Source organism: Pelophylax lessonae, assembly GCF_965119305.1.
Source record: "Pelophylax lessonae genome assembly, chromosome: 1".
Taxonomy (NCBI): Eukaryota; Metazoa; Chordata; class Amphibia; order Anura; family Ranidae; genus Pelophylax; species Pelophylax lessonae.
In genome coordinates, this window is record NC_138768.1 from 543,995,175 (window position 1) to 544,012,342 (window position 17,168).

Consider the following 17,168-nt stretch of genomic DNA (forward strand, 5'->3'; position numbering starts at 1 on the left):
GTACAGTGAACACAATCTTTGTGGGGTACAGTGAACACAATCTCATACTTCTGAAGCTTTGAGGGGGCTGCCTGTTCTATACTCCTCCTCCTCCTCCTCCTCCTCCTCCTCATCCATCCTTTTAGGTGTACAAACAATAGTAATTGGGGCCTAGTGTGCTTCTGTACGTGTGAAAAACATACACTTTTTTTGATCATATTTCCTATTCCGCTATTCAATAAAAACCTTTGGGGCTCAATTAAATTGCGGAATAGTCTGTGTCGGTACGTGTGAGATCCACCTTTCCAAGTTTTTGGGGTTCATCTCATACTTCTGAAGCTTTGAGGGTGCTGCCTGTTCTATACTCCTCCTCCTCCTCTTCCTCATCCATCCTTTTAGGTGTACAAACAATAGTAATTGGGGCCTAGTGTGCTTCTGTACGTGTGAAAAACATACACTTTTTTTTGATCATATTTCCTATTCCGCTATTCAATAAAAACCTTTGGGGCTCAATTAAATTGTGGAATAGTCTGTGTCGGTACGTGTGAGATCCACCTTTCCAAGTTTTTGGGGTTCATTTCATACTTCTGAAGCTTTGAGGGTGCTGCCTGTTCTATACTCCTCCTCCTCCTCCTCCTCATCCATCCTTTTAGGTGTACAAACAATAGTAATTGGGGCCTAGTGTGCTTCTGTACGTGTGAAAAACATACACTTTTTTTGATCATATTTCCTATTCCGTTATTCAATAAAAACCTTTGGGGCTCAATTAAATTGCGGAATAGTCTGTGTCGGTACGTGTGAGATCCACCTTTCCAAGTTTTTGGGGTTCATCTCATACTTCTGAAGCTTTGAGGGTGCTGCCTGTTCTATACTCCTCCTCCTCCTCCTCATCCATCCTTTTAGGTGTACAAACAATAGTAATTGGGGCCTAGTGTGCTTCTGTACGTGTGAAAAACATACACTTATTTTTGATCATATTTCCTATTCCGCTATTCAATAAAAACCTTTGGGGCTCAATTAAATTGCGGAATAGTCTGTGTCGGTACGTGTGAGATCCACCTTTCCAAGTTTTTGGGGTTCATCTCATACTTCTGAAGCTTTGAGGGTGCTGCCTGTTCTATACTCCTCCTCTTCCTCATCCATCCTTTTAGGTGTACAAACAATAGTAATTGGGGCCTAGTGTGCTTCTGTACGTGTGAAAAACATACACTTTTTTTTGATCATATTTCCTATTCCGCTATTCAATAAAAACCTTTGGGGCTCAATTAAATTGCGGAATAGTCTGTGTCGGTACGTGTGAGATCCACCTTTCCAAGTTTTTGGGGTTCATCTCATACTTCTGAAGCTTTGAGGGTGCTGCCTGTTCTATACTCCTCCTCCTCCTCCTCCTCATCCATCCTTTTAGGTGTACAAACAATAGTAATTGGGGCCTAGTGTTCTTCTGTACGTGTGAAAAACATACACTTTTTTTTTATCATATTTCCTATTCCGCTATTCAATAAAAACCTTTGGGGCTCAATTAAATTGCGGAATAGTCTGTGTCGGTACGTGTGAGATCCACCTTTCCAAGTTTTTTGGGTTCATCTCATACTTCTGAAGCTTTGAGGGTGCTGCCTGTTCTATACTCCTCCTCCTCCTCCTCATCCATCCTTTTAGGTGTACAAACAATAGTAATTGGGGCCTAGTGTGCTTCTGTACGTGTGAAAAACATACACTTTTTTTTGATCATATTTCCTATTCCGCTATTCAATAAAAACCTTTGGGGCTCAATTAAATTGCGGAATAGTCTGTGTCGGTACGTGTGAGATCCACCTTTCCAAGTTTTTGGGGTTCATCTCATACTTCTGAAGCTTTGAGGGTGCTGCCTGTTCTATACTCCTCCTCTTCCTCATCCATCCTTTTAGGTGTACAAACAATAGTAATTGGGGCCTAGTGTGCTTCTGTACGTGTGAAAAACATACACTTTTTTTTGATCATATTTCCTATTCCGCTATTCAATAAAAACCTTTGGGGCTCAATTAAATTGCGGAATAGTCTGTGTCGGTACGTGTGAGATCCACCTTTCCAAGTTTTTGGGGTTCATCTCATACTTCTGAAGATTTGAGGGTGCTGCCTGTTCCATACTCCTCTTCCTCATCCTCCCTTTAGGGTAGGAAAAAATTTAATCGGGCCTAGTCTGTGTTTGTACGTGTGAGATACACAGTTTTTTATCCTATTCCGCTATTCCCTTTTGGTGTAAAAAACATTAAATTGCGGCATAGTTTGCATATTTGACTGTGAGATACACCCGTGCGATACTGTTGTTCTTTTGTTCCGCTATTCAATAAAGACCTTTCTAGGGCAAGATCTTAAATTTCAGAAATATGAGGAGAGCGTCAAATAGGGGCCGTGGCCTGGGTCGTGGTGGTGCTGCTGCTAGAGCTCCTGTTGCAAGGAGAGGACGTGGTCGATCTGTGCCAGCTACACGCACAAGTGAAACACCTTCCTCAAGTGTGAGTAGGCGACAGAACCTGCATCAGTATTTGGTAGGGCATCATACGCCCCTAGAAGTGATGAGGCCAGAACAAGTGGAGGCGATAGTAGATTGGTTTGCTGCTGACAGTGCCTCCAGTTCCTTCACATTGTCTCCCACCCAGTCTACTGCAGAAAGGTCACAGTTGGCACCTGCAGCCGATGTCCAACCGTCTTTCACCTCACCCCCTTGCAAATCAGGCAAGCAGTCTGAGCCCCAAGCCATACAGCAGTCTCTTCTTCTTTTTGATGACTCTGTCAGCAGGGTTTCCCAGGGCCATCCACCTAGCCCTGCCCCAGAAGTGGAAGAGATTGAGTGCAGCGATGCCCAACCACTTATTTCTCAAGATGAGTACATGCAAGGATCATCGCAGCACGTCTCCGATGATGACGAAACGCAGGTGCCAACTGCTGCGGCGTTCAGCATTGTGGAGACCGACAAGGAGGGCAGGGGTGAAGACTGGGTGGAAGATGATGTGGAGGATGATGAGGTCCTCGACCCCACATGGAATGAACGTCATGCAGGTGACCTGAGTAGTTTGGAAGAAGAGGCGGTGGTCGCACAGAGCCACCAGCACAGCAGAAGAGGGAGCAGGGTGCAGAAGCGGAGCGGCCGTGCCCTAGACACTACGCCCGCTACTGCCCAACGCAGCAAGAGAACGAGCGCACCAAAGTCAGCTCAAAGGAGTTCTCTAGCGTGGAAGTTCTTTAGAAAATGTGCTGATGACAGGACACGAGTGGTTTGCACCCTGTGCAATCAGAGCTTGAAGCGAGGCATAAACCTTCTCAACCTGAGCACAACCTGCATGATCAGGCATCTAAGTGCAAGGCACGAGCTGCAGTGGAGTACACACCTTCAAAACCAAGAAACGTCTCTGGCTCATCCTGCTTCCTCTTCTGCTGCAGTCTCGGCCACTCCAGCCACATCTGTAGTGATACCGGCACCTGCCACCCCGCAAACAGACGATCTGTCAGCAACACCACCACCTGGGTCACCAACAACCATCTCCACAATGTCCCGTGGAAGCGTTCAGCTTTCCATCTCCCAAACACTTGAGAGGAAGAGGAAGTACCCCCCTACCCACCCGCGATCCCTGGCCCTGAATGCCAGCATTTCAAAATTATTGGCCTTTGAAATGCTGTCATTCCGTCTGGTGGAGACGCATAGTTTTAAAAACCTTATGTCGGTGGCTGTCCCACAGTACGTCGTGCCCAGCCGCCACTACTTTTCCAGGCAAGCCATCCCTTCCCTGCACAACCAAGTGGGGGAAAAAATCAGGTGTGCACTGCGCAACGCCATCTGTGCCAAGGTCCACCTAACTACCGATACGTGGACCAGTAAGCACGGTCAGGGGCGTTATATCTCCCTAACGGCACACTGGGTAAATGCAGTGGCGGATGGGCCTGAGGCGGATAGCAATTTGGCGCATGTCCTTCCACCACCGAGGATTGCAGGGCGCTTCAGTTTGCCTCCTGTTCCTAACTCCTCCTACTCCGCTTCCTCATCCTCTACCGCCTCCTCATCCGGACAGCGTAACACCTTCACCACCAACTTCAGCACGGCCAGGGGTAAACGACAGCAGGCAGTTTTACAACTTGCCTGTTTGGGGGACAAACCACACACCGCGCAGGAGTTGTGGAGGAGCATGGAACAGCAGACAAATGAGTGGTTGCTGCCAGCGAGCCTCAAGCCCGGCCTGGTGGTGTGCGATAACGGGAGAAATCTCATAGCAGCTCTGGGCCTAGCCGGTTTGACGCACATCCCTTGCCTGGCGCATGTGCTGAATTTGGTGGTGCAGAGGTTCCTTAAAAACTACCCCGATATGTCAGAGCTGCTGCAGAAAGTGCGGGCCGTTTGTGCGCACTTTCGGCGTTCTCACCCTGCTGCTGCTCGCCTGGCAGCGCTGCAGCGTAACTTCGGCCTTCCCGCTCACCGCCTCATATGTGACGTGCCCACAAGGTGGAACTCCACCTTGCACATGCTGGAAAGACTGTGCGAGCAGCAGCAGGCCATAGTGGAGTTTCAGCTGCAGCACGCACGCGTGAGTCGCTCTGCGGAACAGCACCACTTCACCACCAATAACTGGGCCTCCATGCGAGACCTGTGTGCCTTGTTGCGCTGTTTTGAGTACTCCACCAACATGGCCAGTGGCAATGACGCCGTTCTCAGCTTAACTATCCCACTTCTATGCCTCCTTGAAAAAACAATTCGGGCGATGATGGAAGAGGATGTGGCACAGGATGAGGAGGAGGAGGAGGATGAAGAGGTAACATTTCCAAGGCTTTCAGGGCAGTCATTCGCAAGGGGCTCCGAGGGTGGGTTCCTGCACACACAAACGCCAGGGACACAATTGTCCAGCAGGGGCACAGTTCTGGAGGATGAGGAGGATGAGGAGGAGATGGAACCATGTTCACAGCAGGGTGGCACCCAGGCCAACTCATGGCCATCACTGGTGCGTGGCTGGGGGGATACAGAGGACACGGACAATACACCTCCCACAGAGGACAGCCTTTCGTCGCCTCTGGGCAGCCTGGCACACATGAGCGATTACATGCTGCAGTGTTTCCACAACGACCGCCGAGTTGCCCACATTCTAACTTGTGCTGATTACTGGGTGGCCACGCTGCTGGATCCCCGTTACAAGGACAACGTACCGTCCTTAATTCACTCACTGGAGTGCGATCGCAAGATGCGCGAGTACAAGCGCACGCTGGTAGACGCGATGCTGCTGGCATTCCCATCTGACAGCGGGGCCACAGTGGAAGCACAAGGCAGAGGAGGAGGAGGAGGAGGTCGCCAACTCAACCAGGGCACCGCCAGCACCTCAGAAGGCAGGGTTAGCATGGCCGAAATGTGGAAAAGCTTTGTCAGCACGCCACAACAAACAGCAGCACCAGCAGCTCAGATGGAACGTCTTAGAAGGAGGCAGCATTTTACCAACATGGTGGAGCAGTATGTGTGCACACGCCTACATGTAGTGAATGAGGGGTCTGCCCCCTTCAACTTCTGGGTCTCCAAATTGGGCACATGGCCTGAGCTTGCCCTTTACGCCTTGGAGGTGCTGGCGTGCCCTGCAGCCAGTGTATTATCTGAACGGGTATTTAGCACGGCTGGGGGTGTTATAACAGACAAGCGCAGCCGCCTGTCCAGAGACAATGTGGACAAGCTCACGTTCATTAAAATGAACCAGGCATGGATCCCACGGGACTTTTCCGTACCTTGTGCAGAATAGCAATGGATACCGACCTTACCCAGCCATTGTTCCATTTTTGCTCTTTCTCACTCTTTTGGGGTGTACCCTCATTTAAAATTTGTGAAAAGAAGCAGTGTTGGCTACCTCGTCCTCCTCCTCAGGGCCAGATTAACGTAGGGGCTATTGGAGCTGCAGCTCCATGCAGGCCCCTACCTTTTATATAGGCCCCGGGTTGGCCATATTCACTGTGATCGCTCTTCTGTCACTTGTAAACACAGAAGTCTGGCTTCTATGCTCGCTTCCCCAGGCAGCACCCTCAGAACCTCCCCACACAGTGCGAAGGCCGGACAAGGAGGGACAGTTGCCGATGCATGGATGTGTTTATGGGCTTCAGAGACAGCATCCCATGTTGAATTAGGCATGCATGGCTGCACCCTTCCTCCTCTGGGTGCATGCCAAGGCATGGCCCTTAAGGCCCTTCAAAATCCTCAGCACCAAGACCATGATGCTCTTAATCCGGCCCTGGTCCTCCTCCACCGCCGCTTCCACCTACACCCGGTGTGCGCAGCCTATTGCATTAGGGTGTGCACCCCAAAGTTGAAATACACATGCATGTGTTTGCCTACATGTACATGGCCCCGATACATTACTCTCCCTGCTGGCAAAGAGAAATAGAGCAGAGCAGGTGCGAGGGAGATCTTTCCCATCTCCTCACTTGCAAACAGAGCGATAATGCTATGTGCCCTAGGTGATTAGGGTGTGCCCAGGTACACCAGGCACACCCTGTGCGCACGCCTATGACACCGCCACATCCACCACCACCTCAACCTCCCTCCTACTCCATATGGGCCTCGTCCTTCAGAGATGAAGAACATTGTTTTATTTTTCTGTTTTTTTTTTTGTTGTTTTAAGTTATTTCCCTATCCACATTTGTTTGCAGAGCACTTGCCATGCTCTTAACTACGTTTTGCTGCCATTTGCAGCACTCTAGCCCTTTCCATTGGTGTTTTAGAGCCATTTTAGTGCCTTAAAGTTCGGGTCCCCATTGACTTCAATGGGGTTCGGTGTCCGGGAAAAGTTCGGTAAAAGTCCGGGACACGGACCCGGACTTTTTTTTAAAGTTCGGCCGAACCCGTCGAACACGGACATCTAGGTGTCCGCTCAACCCTAATTATCAGTCAACTGTGTTTGCTCTTTTTAAATCATAGTGACAACAGAAACTACCCAAATGACCCTGATCAAAAGTTTACATACCCCAGTTCTTAATACCGTGTATTGCCCCCTTTAACATCAATGACAGCTTGAGGTCTTTTGTGGTATTTGTGGATGAGGCTCTTTATCTTCTCAGATGGTAACGCTGCCCCATTCTTCCTGGCAAAAAGCCTCCAGTTCCTGTAAATTCTTGGGCTGTCGTTTTGAGATCTCCCCAGAGTGGCTCAATGATATTGAGGTCAGGAGACTGAGATGGCCACTCCAGAACCTTCACTTTATTCTGCTGTAGCCAATGACAGGTCGACTTGGCCTTGTGTTTAGGATCATTGTCATGTTGGAATGTCCAAGTACATCCCATGTGCAGCTTCCGGGCTGATGAATGCACATTTTCCTCCAGTAATTTTTTATAACATTCTGCATTCATCTTGCTATCAGTTCTGCCCAAATTTCCTGTGCCCCTGTAGCTCACACATCCCCAAAACATCAGCGATCCACCTCTGTGTTTCACAGTAGGAATTGTGTACCTTTCATCATATGCTTTGTAGACTCCTCTCCACTTGTAGAGTTTATGGTTGTTGCAAAAAGCTAAATTTTGATCTCATCACTCCAAATGACTTTGTGCCAGAAGGTTTGAGGCTTGTCTCTGTGCTGTTGTGTTTAGCGTATTGTAAACGGGATACTTTGTGGCATTTGCGTAGTAATGGCTTTCATCTGGCGACTCAACCATGCAGCTCATCTTTCTTCAAGTGCCTCCTTATTGTGCATCTTGAAACAGCAACACCACATGTTTTAAGAGAATCCTGTATTTCATCTGAAGTTATTTGTGGGTTTTTCTTTGCATTCCGAACAATTTTGTGCCTGAAATTATAGTTGGTCTACCTGACCGTAGTTTGGTTTCAACAGAACCCCTTATTTTCCACTTCTTGATTAGAGTTTTAACACTGCTGATTGGCATTCTCAATTCCTTGGATATCAGTACAGAACTGGATGAAAGATGCAAGGGTCTGTCAGGAGTCCAGAAACTCATTGACCTTTTATACACACACACTAATTACAAGCAAACATCACAGGTGAGGATGGCTACCTTTAATAGCCATTCAAACCCCTTTGAGTCAACTTGTGTGCATGTTATCAGGTCAAAATCACCAGGGGTGTGTAAACTTTTGATCAGGGTAATTTGGGTAGTTTCTGTTGTCTTTATGATTTAAAGAGTAAACACAGTTGGTTGATAATAAATAGCTCCAGCCAAACACTAACCACGAGTGAAAGGAAAGTTTATTGTGTTATTCATATTCTCTGAAAAATGGCCAAGAAATAAAATTCTGCCAGGGTATGTAAACTTATGAGCCCAACTGTATGCCCCTTCCATAGTTCTGCCCAGCCGGGCACACTAAGACTTCACCACTACTCACATCGGAGGACTTTGGTCTGGCCTAGAAGGCCTTTTGAAAGGGGACCTAACATCTAATTCCAATCTTCCCTTTTCTATACTATATTGGGAACAGAGCCACCCAGCGGCAAGCAAGCTAACTGCACCTGCCAACATACAGACTGCTACATAAGGCAGTGACTTATAGCAGAGGAATTCATCTGAATTAGCAGCATTACTGTGAACAGGAAGGACTTTGAAAATCTGTGCATTGCACAGCAACAATATTCAGAAGCTTGCAGACCACAACCACTGCCATGCACCTCTTGCACGGTGCATGCTTTCACCTTTTAGGCATAGTGGTTCCATGGCTTCTAACAAATAGTTATTGAATTATAGCAGTACTATCAATCAAATGTGAAATTGTGCATTCCACACTACTTAAATATATCAACCTGGTATGCCAGACGTGTACTGGTATCCCAATAGCGATGGTGCAGCAAATGTGCAATGTTGATTCCAACACCCATGTTCCAAATCCCTTCAGCACTGGAGGGGTGCTTTAAGCGGGTCAAAAAAAGTGACATTTCCTAATTCACTAGTGCTTCATTTTGACAGAGACCTAGATCTTTGGCACTCAGGAGATGGGGCCTAAGAGAAGGATCTTACAAGAGGGTGGCTTACATTCCAGCTATCCTTAATGAACTGGTTTTAGGTGTTCTAGAATGCTTGTAGGTGTAAAGGAGCAAATAACAAATGTGCTCATCTGTACCTTGTTGGGTTCATGTGTGGTTAATGAACTCAAATGGATGATGTATTGGCAAAAAGGACAAGACCAAAACACCCATAACTCCACTTTGGTTGGAAAAAAAAATTCAAACTGTGTGATCTGTCAGAATGTTTATGCCGCTCTGATAAACAGTGTCTATTTACGCAAATAAGCAAAGATCTGTGTGTAAGGAGATTCTTAACTTATTTCCATAAATCAAGATTCTTAACTCATTTCCATAAATCAGCAAAAATACGAGATCGTTTAAAGTGGCACTAACCTGAAGATAAGAAGAACACAATTTTGTGCAAAAATATATACTGTATATTTTTTAAATACTTCAGTGCAGAATAAAATGTCAAAAATATAATTGGTGATAAACACAAAATGTGGAATAAAATACAATAAGATGTATCACACAGATAATGTGAAAAATGTAATCAAAGAATATTATTACAGAATATCAAGGTAATCAAAACCAATGACTTCAAGAATATGATTAATAGCCTACCAAGAGTACACAAAACATGGCAACCAATCTAACAGATTTGACACGTGACTTCTCTCAACCTACCGATGTTCACAATTTCACTGTTTTAACCACTTGCCGACCGCCCACAGTATATTTACTGCAGCAGTCAGCCCCTCCTGGGCAAAGCGACGTAGTACTACGTCGCCCGCCCAGGAGCCTGCAGGAGGGCGAGCTCCCGCCCCGCTCGTTCCCCTGCATCACCGCGCGTGTGACCGGCGGCTCCAATGTGCCCGGCCACTCGCGATCTCCCACTGGAAAGGGAGAAAGGCAGGCGGCTGATGTAAACAAAGTCGCCTGTCATTCTCCCTGGTGTAACTGCAAAGATCATACGATCCTGCTATGTAGGATAATATGTCTCTGTGGTTACATCACAAGCCATGCCCCTTTACAGTTAGAATCACGCCCCTAGGGACACACTTAACCCCTTGATCACTAATAAAGTTAACACCTTCCCTGCCAGTGTCATTTTTACAGTAACAGTGCATATGTATAGCACTGATTACTGTAGTAATGTCACTGGTACCCCCAAAAGTGTCAAAAATGTTAGTCAGGGGTCCGATCTGTCCGCCGCAATGTCGCAGATCGCCGCCATTACTCGTTAAAAAAAAAAAGAACTAGGCAGACAACACAAAAGCTTGTCTACACCCCATGGGCAGTCCTCAGCTGGCATAATCCCCCTCTGCTTAGAGATACTCTTTGTTTGCCTAGTTTAGGAGTAGGACCTAGTCTCCCTGCTGGACCCTATGTCCTGCCATTTTTGTCTATTTTTTGCTGTTTGTATTTGGATTTTTTCCTGTGGAGATCTTCTAGCAATTGCCAGGCTAAGCGACAAGCTGGACTTTTGAAGTTCCAGTGATCCCCGCCAGCGAGTGCATGCAGACCGTAGCTCTGCGCTCACTCGGCCACGACATAGCCCCACTGGACGCATAAAGTCCTCACAAGGTCGCATACAACCGGGTCTCAGCCTGATTCGCAGCGCTCCTTCTGGCCGACAGCTCCCCAACTTCGGTGGCTAGTAGGTTTCTGTCTTGAGAGTGTTACCTACATGCTTCGCTGGATCGGCAAGGGCCCCCTCCTCTCCTTCCCTGGATGCAGTGTGGGGCGCGGGTACTCCCTGGGGTGGTCGATCCCTCCGGGGTTTCCCCCCCCTCTCCCCCTCCTTCCCCCTCCCTGGGTGGCATTGAGCTGACTTGCCTGCCAGTGCTTATGGGGGGGGTGGCTGGTGCCCAGGCTGTGGTTGCCCCTGGCCTTGGTATCTGCGGGTGCGCTGTCCCCCTGTCGCCCTCGGTGGCGTGGTATCTGTGGGTCTGAGTACTAAGCGGTCGGGCAGGCCGAAAATTTAGGCCATGTCTTTGCAGCCTACTAGCTGGACCTTGTATGGGATGGCCCCAGTTGCGGCTGCTGAAGCCACCATTGTACCCTGGGACATCTGCTTCCCCTTTGCTCCCCTGGCTGGTCACAGGTTCTCTGCAGATCTCGCTTCTGCGGCTGGGTGGCTGAAAATTTAGGCCACAGCTTTGCGGCCTATTAGGCTGACCCCTTCTGGTAGGACGGCTCTGGGGGGGTAGAGAACAGGGTCCTAGGCAGGTTTAGCTGCCATGGTACTGTGGGGCATCCACCTTGCCTAGTGCCACTGTGGGGGTAGCCTGTCTGCAGGACTTCCTGCATCAGCGGCGGGCGGCCTCCTGTGGGCATTCTTGGAAGGGCAGCCACGGGTCCTGTTTGTTGCCCCTCCTTTGCAGGCCTCAGTGAGCGCCACCTGTGGGGGGGCTTGAGTCATCGACCTCCCTGTGAGGAGTAAGGAGGGCATTGGGCGCTGGCTTAGCAAATGCACCTCCCACTCTCTCCTGTCTCATCAGATCCTGCATCTGGTTTGGTCGTCGAGGATGGGACCACCCTACGGGGTCTGAGTCTACGTTTCCCTGACCCATCAGACAGTGAGGGTGATTCCTCTATGGCTGCTGTGCCACAAAGGCGCTGGTAGATGCACTGATTGCGTCAGTGCAGAAGCCATTTATGTTTAAGGATGCAGCTGAGGCTGCTGCGGACATATCTGTTCCGTTTGTCACCCACAAGCCATCCCGTGCGGTTATGGTGTTCTCTTATCCAGTTTATTTTGCCAATTGTGTCTATAGGTGCTGGGTGCGTCCAATACAACCCTTGATAGTGCCAAGACGCTTTGCTCTCTGGTATCCCTTTAAGGAGTCCTTTCATAGGAAGTGGACAGTCCCATCGGCTGTGGGTTCCCCTATTTCCAGGTTGACTAAGGCAAACATGTTTCCGGTGGTGGAAATCCGGCTTACAGTTGGGCAGAATCTCTAAGACCCATTACATGTCTACTATGGCTGGTGCCTTATTTGTGGCCTGTTTTGGCCTCCGCTCTGGTTATCTCTGACACTGACGGTGTGGGCGACGCTTTTGTGTCTGGCCATGGGGGGTGGCCAGTTTGTCCCACCTACGGCAAACTGGCTAATCGGTTGGTCCAGGGTCTGCAGTTTGTCTGCGATGCATCTTTGGATACAGTTCCCATGAGTCACTAAGCTATCTCTCTCGGCAGTGGTGCTTAGGCGCATTTTGTGGCTGAAGTGTTGGACAGCGGATCAAATTTCCAAGAAGGCCCTGATTGAATTTCCTTTTTTAGGGCAAGCGCCTGTTCAGGGCTACCCTTGATGACATCATTAGGAGTCTGACGAGAATAAGAGTACCTTCCTTCCACAGTCTCCTCCCGACGGTTGTCTCTGATTTCCACTTAAGTGAGGATATTGTGTTGCCGTTCTTGTGTCCCAGGCTAGCTCATCCCAGGAAATTTGCCTTGAATACTCGGGATGTTGTTTGAGCTTTTTGGGTTTATTTGGCAGCCACCGAGGCCTTTCGGAGGCCAGACTCAATCTTTGTGATTATGAACGGGCCGCGGAAGGGGATTTCTGCTTCCTCTGCTACCATTTCCAGATAGATCAGACAGAGGGCAGCCAAGGCTTATTGGCTTAAGGGTTGGGTTCCCCCCTTCTTGGGCCTTCTGTCATCAGACGTCAGTGACTCAGGTGTCCACTTGGTCGGTGGTGCATACTTTTTCAAAGTTTTACAAAGTGGATGTTTTGGCATTTGCAGTTGCCTCATTTGGCTGCAAAGTGTTGCAGGCTGTTGTTCTAGTTTGGCTACTATTGCCTGGATTGGCTTGTGTTTAACCTTAGGCTTGTTGTTCCCATTCCTCATGTTTGGCACTGCTATGGGACGTCCCTATGGTAAAGAATATGGAGCTGTGTCTGTCAACGAACAGAAGAGAAAATAGGATTTTTGTACTCACTGTAAAATACTTTTGCTTCTGTTACTGCTTGTTACAAAACTGAATATCTCTAAGTAGAGAGGGGGATTATGCCAGCTGAGGACGGCCTACAGGGCATAGCCAAGCTTTTCTGTTGTCTGCCTAGTCCTACTCCTGTAGAGGGCAGCATAACCCTATGGTAAAGATTATGGAGATGTGTCTGTCAATAAACCCAGAGAAAAGGATTTTACGGTGAGTACAAAAATCCTATTTTTTTCTGTTCTGAAGAGATTGCTGTTTGTTTCATCATGTTCAAATGAGAAAAGTTGCAGTGTTTTCATCCCTATAGAAGTAGTCAACCCTTAGGGAGTATCACCAAAAATGAAATTGCGATTTCAAGGGGTGCCTGAAAGTTTACTTTTAACTTGTAAGAACTTTTGAGGAAATCAATGAGCCAATCAAGCAAGAAATAAGGATGAGAAGTCTCTGGAGGCATTCTGTACACCGAGGGTTAAATGATTTAAAACGCTCTCAGATAGACGTAGCATTAATTCAAGAGACACACTTTAAGGAAAGTAAACTACCCATACTGAGGAATAAAAACTATCCATTGGGATACCATTCGACTAATACAGAGTTCAAGTCGAAGGGTGTCTCCATACTTATTTCCAATAGAATCCCATGGACTCTACAGGAAGCGCAACTGGATCCTGAGGGACGATATGCCTTTGTAAAGGGTTCATTAGGAGGGGTGAGAGTGACTTTAGCAACTGTATATGAACCAAACTACAAACAAGATACCTTTCTGACACACGCTCTAGATAACCTGTTGAATTTTTCAGAAGGTCAACTGATAACGGGAGGAGACTTAAACGTCCCTATAATGCCTACAATAGACACTTCATTAGGATCTTCTTCTATTCCTTTACGAATAAGCAAACGCGTAATGCAAGAATTACATAAACATCAACTTGTAGATGCATGGCGCTTAATACACCCTGGAGAAAAAGACTACACATATTTTTCCTCGGTATGGGAGCTATACAAGAATAGACTATTTTTTAATTCCTCATAGACAGTTACATGCAAACAAAAAATTTAAATTGGAAGTATAATCTGGTCCGACCATGCCCCAAATACTTTACTTTATTCACTTTCTGATACTTTATCATTTACAAATAGATTTTGGAGATTAAATGAGAGCTTATTACAGACTCCGGAGATCCTCAAAGATATAACAGAAGAAATACAACAATATTTTCAAATAAACGAGTCCCCAGAAGGAGATCCAGGCATACTATGGGAAGCACACAAAACAGTAATCAGGGGTGTATTGATTAAACATGGTTCCAGGGTTAAAAGAGAACGAGAGAAAAAATTGGCATCGTTGCTCTCTCTACTACATGAGATGGAGATTAAACATAAAAGATCAGTTAACACTGAGATAGAGATGATTTCTGTGCGGAAACAAATTACTGATCTTCTAAGTTATAAGGCTAAAGCTTCCTTACAAAGGAGCCGTAAAATTGGATATGAATCTGGTAATAAATGCGGGAGACTCCTTGCTAGAGCGGTAAAAGATATCAAAGCAGCTACATATATCCCTCAAATCTTATTTCCTAAAGGAAAAAAACTATCACTACCCAAACAAATTGCTCAGACATTTCGAGACTTCTATTCTGATTTATATAACCTTCCAGATCAATTTTCTTCGGCAGCCCAGATGGAAGACTATATTAAATTATCTCAACTTCCTAAATTATCAGCGGAAATCTGTAAAGAATTAGATTCACCAATAAAATTGACAGAAATTCAACAAGCTCTGAATGCGATGAAAGCTGGGAAAGCTCCAGGGCCAGATGGCTTTACTCTCCAATACTATAAGGTTTTTATTCCCGATTCTGGGACCATATTTACTGAATCTGTTTAATGGTGTAGGATCGAATACTATATTTTGTAGAGAGCACACATTGTAGTTATACCCAAGGAGGATAAAGACATAATGTTATGCGGGAGTCACAGGCCAATATCATTGCTCAATATAGATTTAAAACTTTTCACTAAGATATTAGCAACCCGACTGACGCAACATTTACATTCCCTAATTAATTTAGACCAAGAAGGATTCATAACAAACAGAGAAGTGAGAGACAACACTACAAAAGCATTGAACTTTTTATATGCCGCAGACAAAATCCAATTTCCATGTGTCTTTTTAGGAACTGATGCAGAAAAAGCATTTGATAGAGTTAACTGGAAATTTATGCTATCTACACTTAAGCATATTGGCTTAGGAAACACTATGTTACAATGGATATCTTCCATATACTCTGCTCCATCAGCCCAAGTTAAGGTTAATGGGATTCTCTCTGAACCTTTTCTGATTAAGAATGGGACGAGACAGGGGTGTCCCCTATCACCCATACTCTTTGCTCTTTCCCTGGAACCATTTTTATGTAAAATAAGACAAAATGAAGATGTTGAGGGCATCCCAGTGGGGAAGAAACAATATAAAATTTCTGCCTATGCAGATGATCTTCTTTTTTCAATCGCTAACCCATTGATTTCACTACCAAACCTTATCAGAGAATTTGAACAGTATGGTACCATCTCCAACTTGAAGATAAACTTTAACTAATCAGAAGCCATGGGAATATACTTACCTAGTAGAACTTTACAGAATTTAAAACAGAACTTTAAATTCAAATGGACAAATAGGGCATTAAGATATTTAGGTACTATTATACCGGTTAATCCCTCTCAAGTTTTTGAACTTAATTTTATCCCTCTTTTAACCGAAACCCGCCTTCAGTTGGAGAAATGGAACACAGGTTTACATACATGGTTTGGTAGGTGTAATTTGCAAAAGATGACTATACTACCTAGATTTTTATACCTTTTCCAAACACTACCCATTAAGGTCTCAGCTTATTATTTCAAACAAATAAATTCAATATTTATCAAATTTGTTTGGGCAAATAAGAAACCCTGTCTCTCAAGACAGTTACTAACGCTGTCTAAAAGATCGGGAGGAGCATCTTTACACTTATTCCACTTAATAGAGCACTATGGTGCTACGATGAATTACCAACAGAGTTGAAATCACATCAGTTAATTGGTACAACGTTACAAATTTGCTCACAACTATGCTTCCAGGACTCTTTATCTACATATGATTCGCCATTACTCCCAATATTGGGAACCCAAAATTTCCCATAGGCATGGAGGCACAATCTTTTAGATCTCTCAGTATGACGGGTCATTTCCAAGCCGTACATTTCTTAAGGGAAGATAAATGGCCTTCTCTGGAGACATTAATGAATGAGATGGATGTTTTTAGACTTCTGGAACGCACTTCAATTATCACATTTTCTTCGCTCAATCCCTAACCCTCAGAATTATAACCGTCAATTGACAACCTTTGAAAGATACTGCTCAGATACAGGAAATATTTATCACGTGATATCCAAAATATATGATCTGATAAATACACCTGAAAGGCAATATCAATTTTCTTATTTTGACAAATGGGAGAGGGAGTTGTCTTGTGCCTTCTCACCGGAGCAGCGTCAGAGTATGATCAACCTTGTCCATAAATCCTCTATATGTACTAAATATCAAGAAACAAATTTTAAAATATTGACAAGGTGGTTTTACACTCCATATAAATTACACAAAATCTCGATTAATAACTCGGATCGATGCTGGCGCTGCTCGGTAGAGGAGGGCACGTTAATCCATAATTTTTGGTCTTGCCCCAAATTGACGGACTTTTGGAAAAAGGTTAGAGTGATCATGCAAAAGTTTACAGAAGTTGAGATTCCGGAAGATCCGGCTTTTTTTCTTCTACAACTAAATAACTCATCAATGAGGAAATATAGAGAATCAGTAACATGTCATCTTGCAAATGCGGCCAGACTTTGTATACCCCTTAACTGGAAAAAAACAAACATCTCCAACAATAGCAGGTTGGGTTTGGAAAATAGAGGAAATAAACAAAATGGAGGATTTAGTAATGACAGCTCAACATAAGAGGGAAAAATATATAGAGACGTGGGGAGCATGGAATCTATTTATCTTATCGAGAGAAGGTATAGCACTACTAGATTGAAAAATTGAATGGAAGTATGATGTAAGCGTTGAGTATTTTTCTTTGGGTAGAGGTAACATTTGCCCGCCAGGAAATGGAAGGGATCAATATCCTTCCCCCCCCCCCTTTTTTCTTTTTTTTTCCCTTTCCCCTCTTTCCTTCCCCTCTGGGGTTTTTTTTTTTTTGGGGTTTTGAGGGTTGTTTATGTAGGTATAAAAGAAGGAAAATTGGGGTGGGAAGAGACTGTACT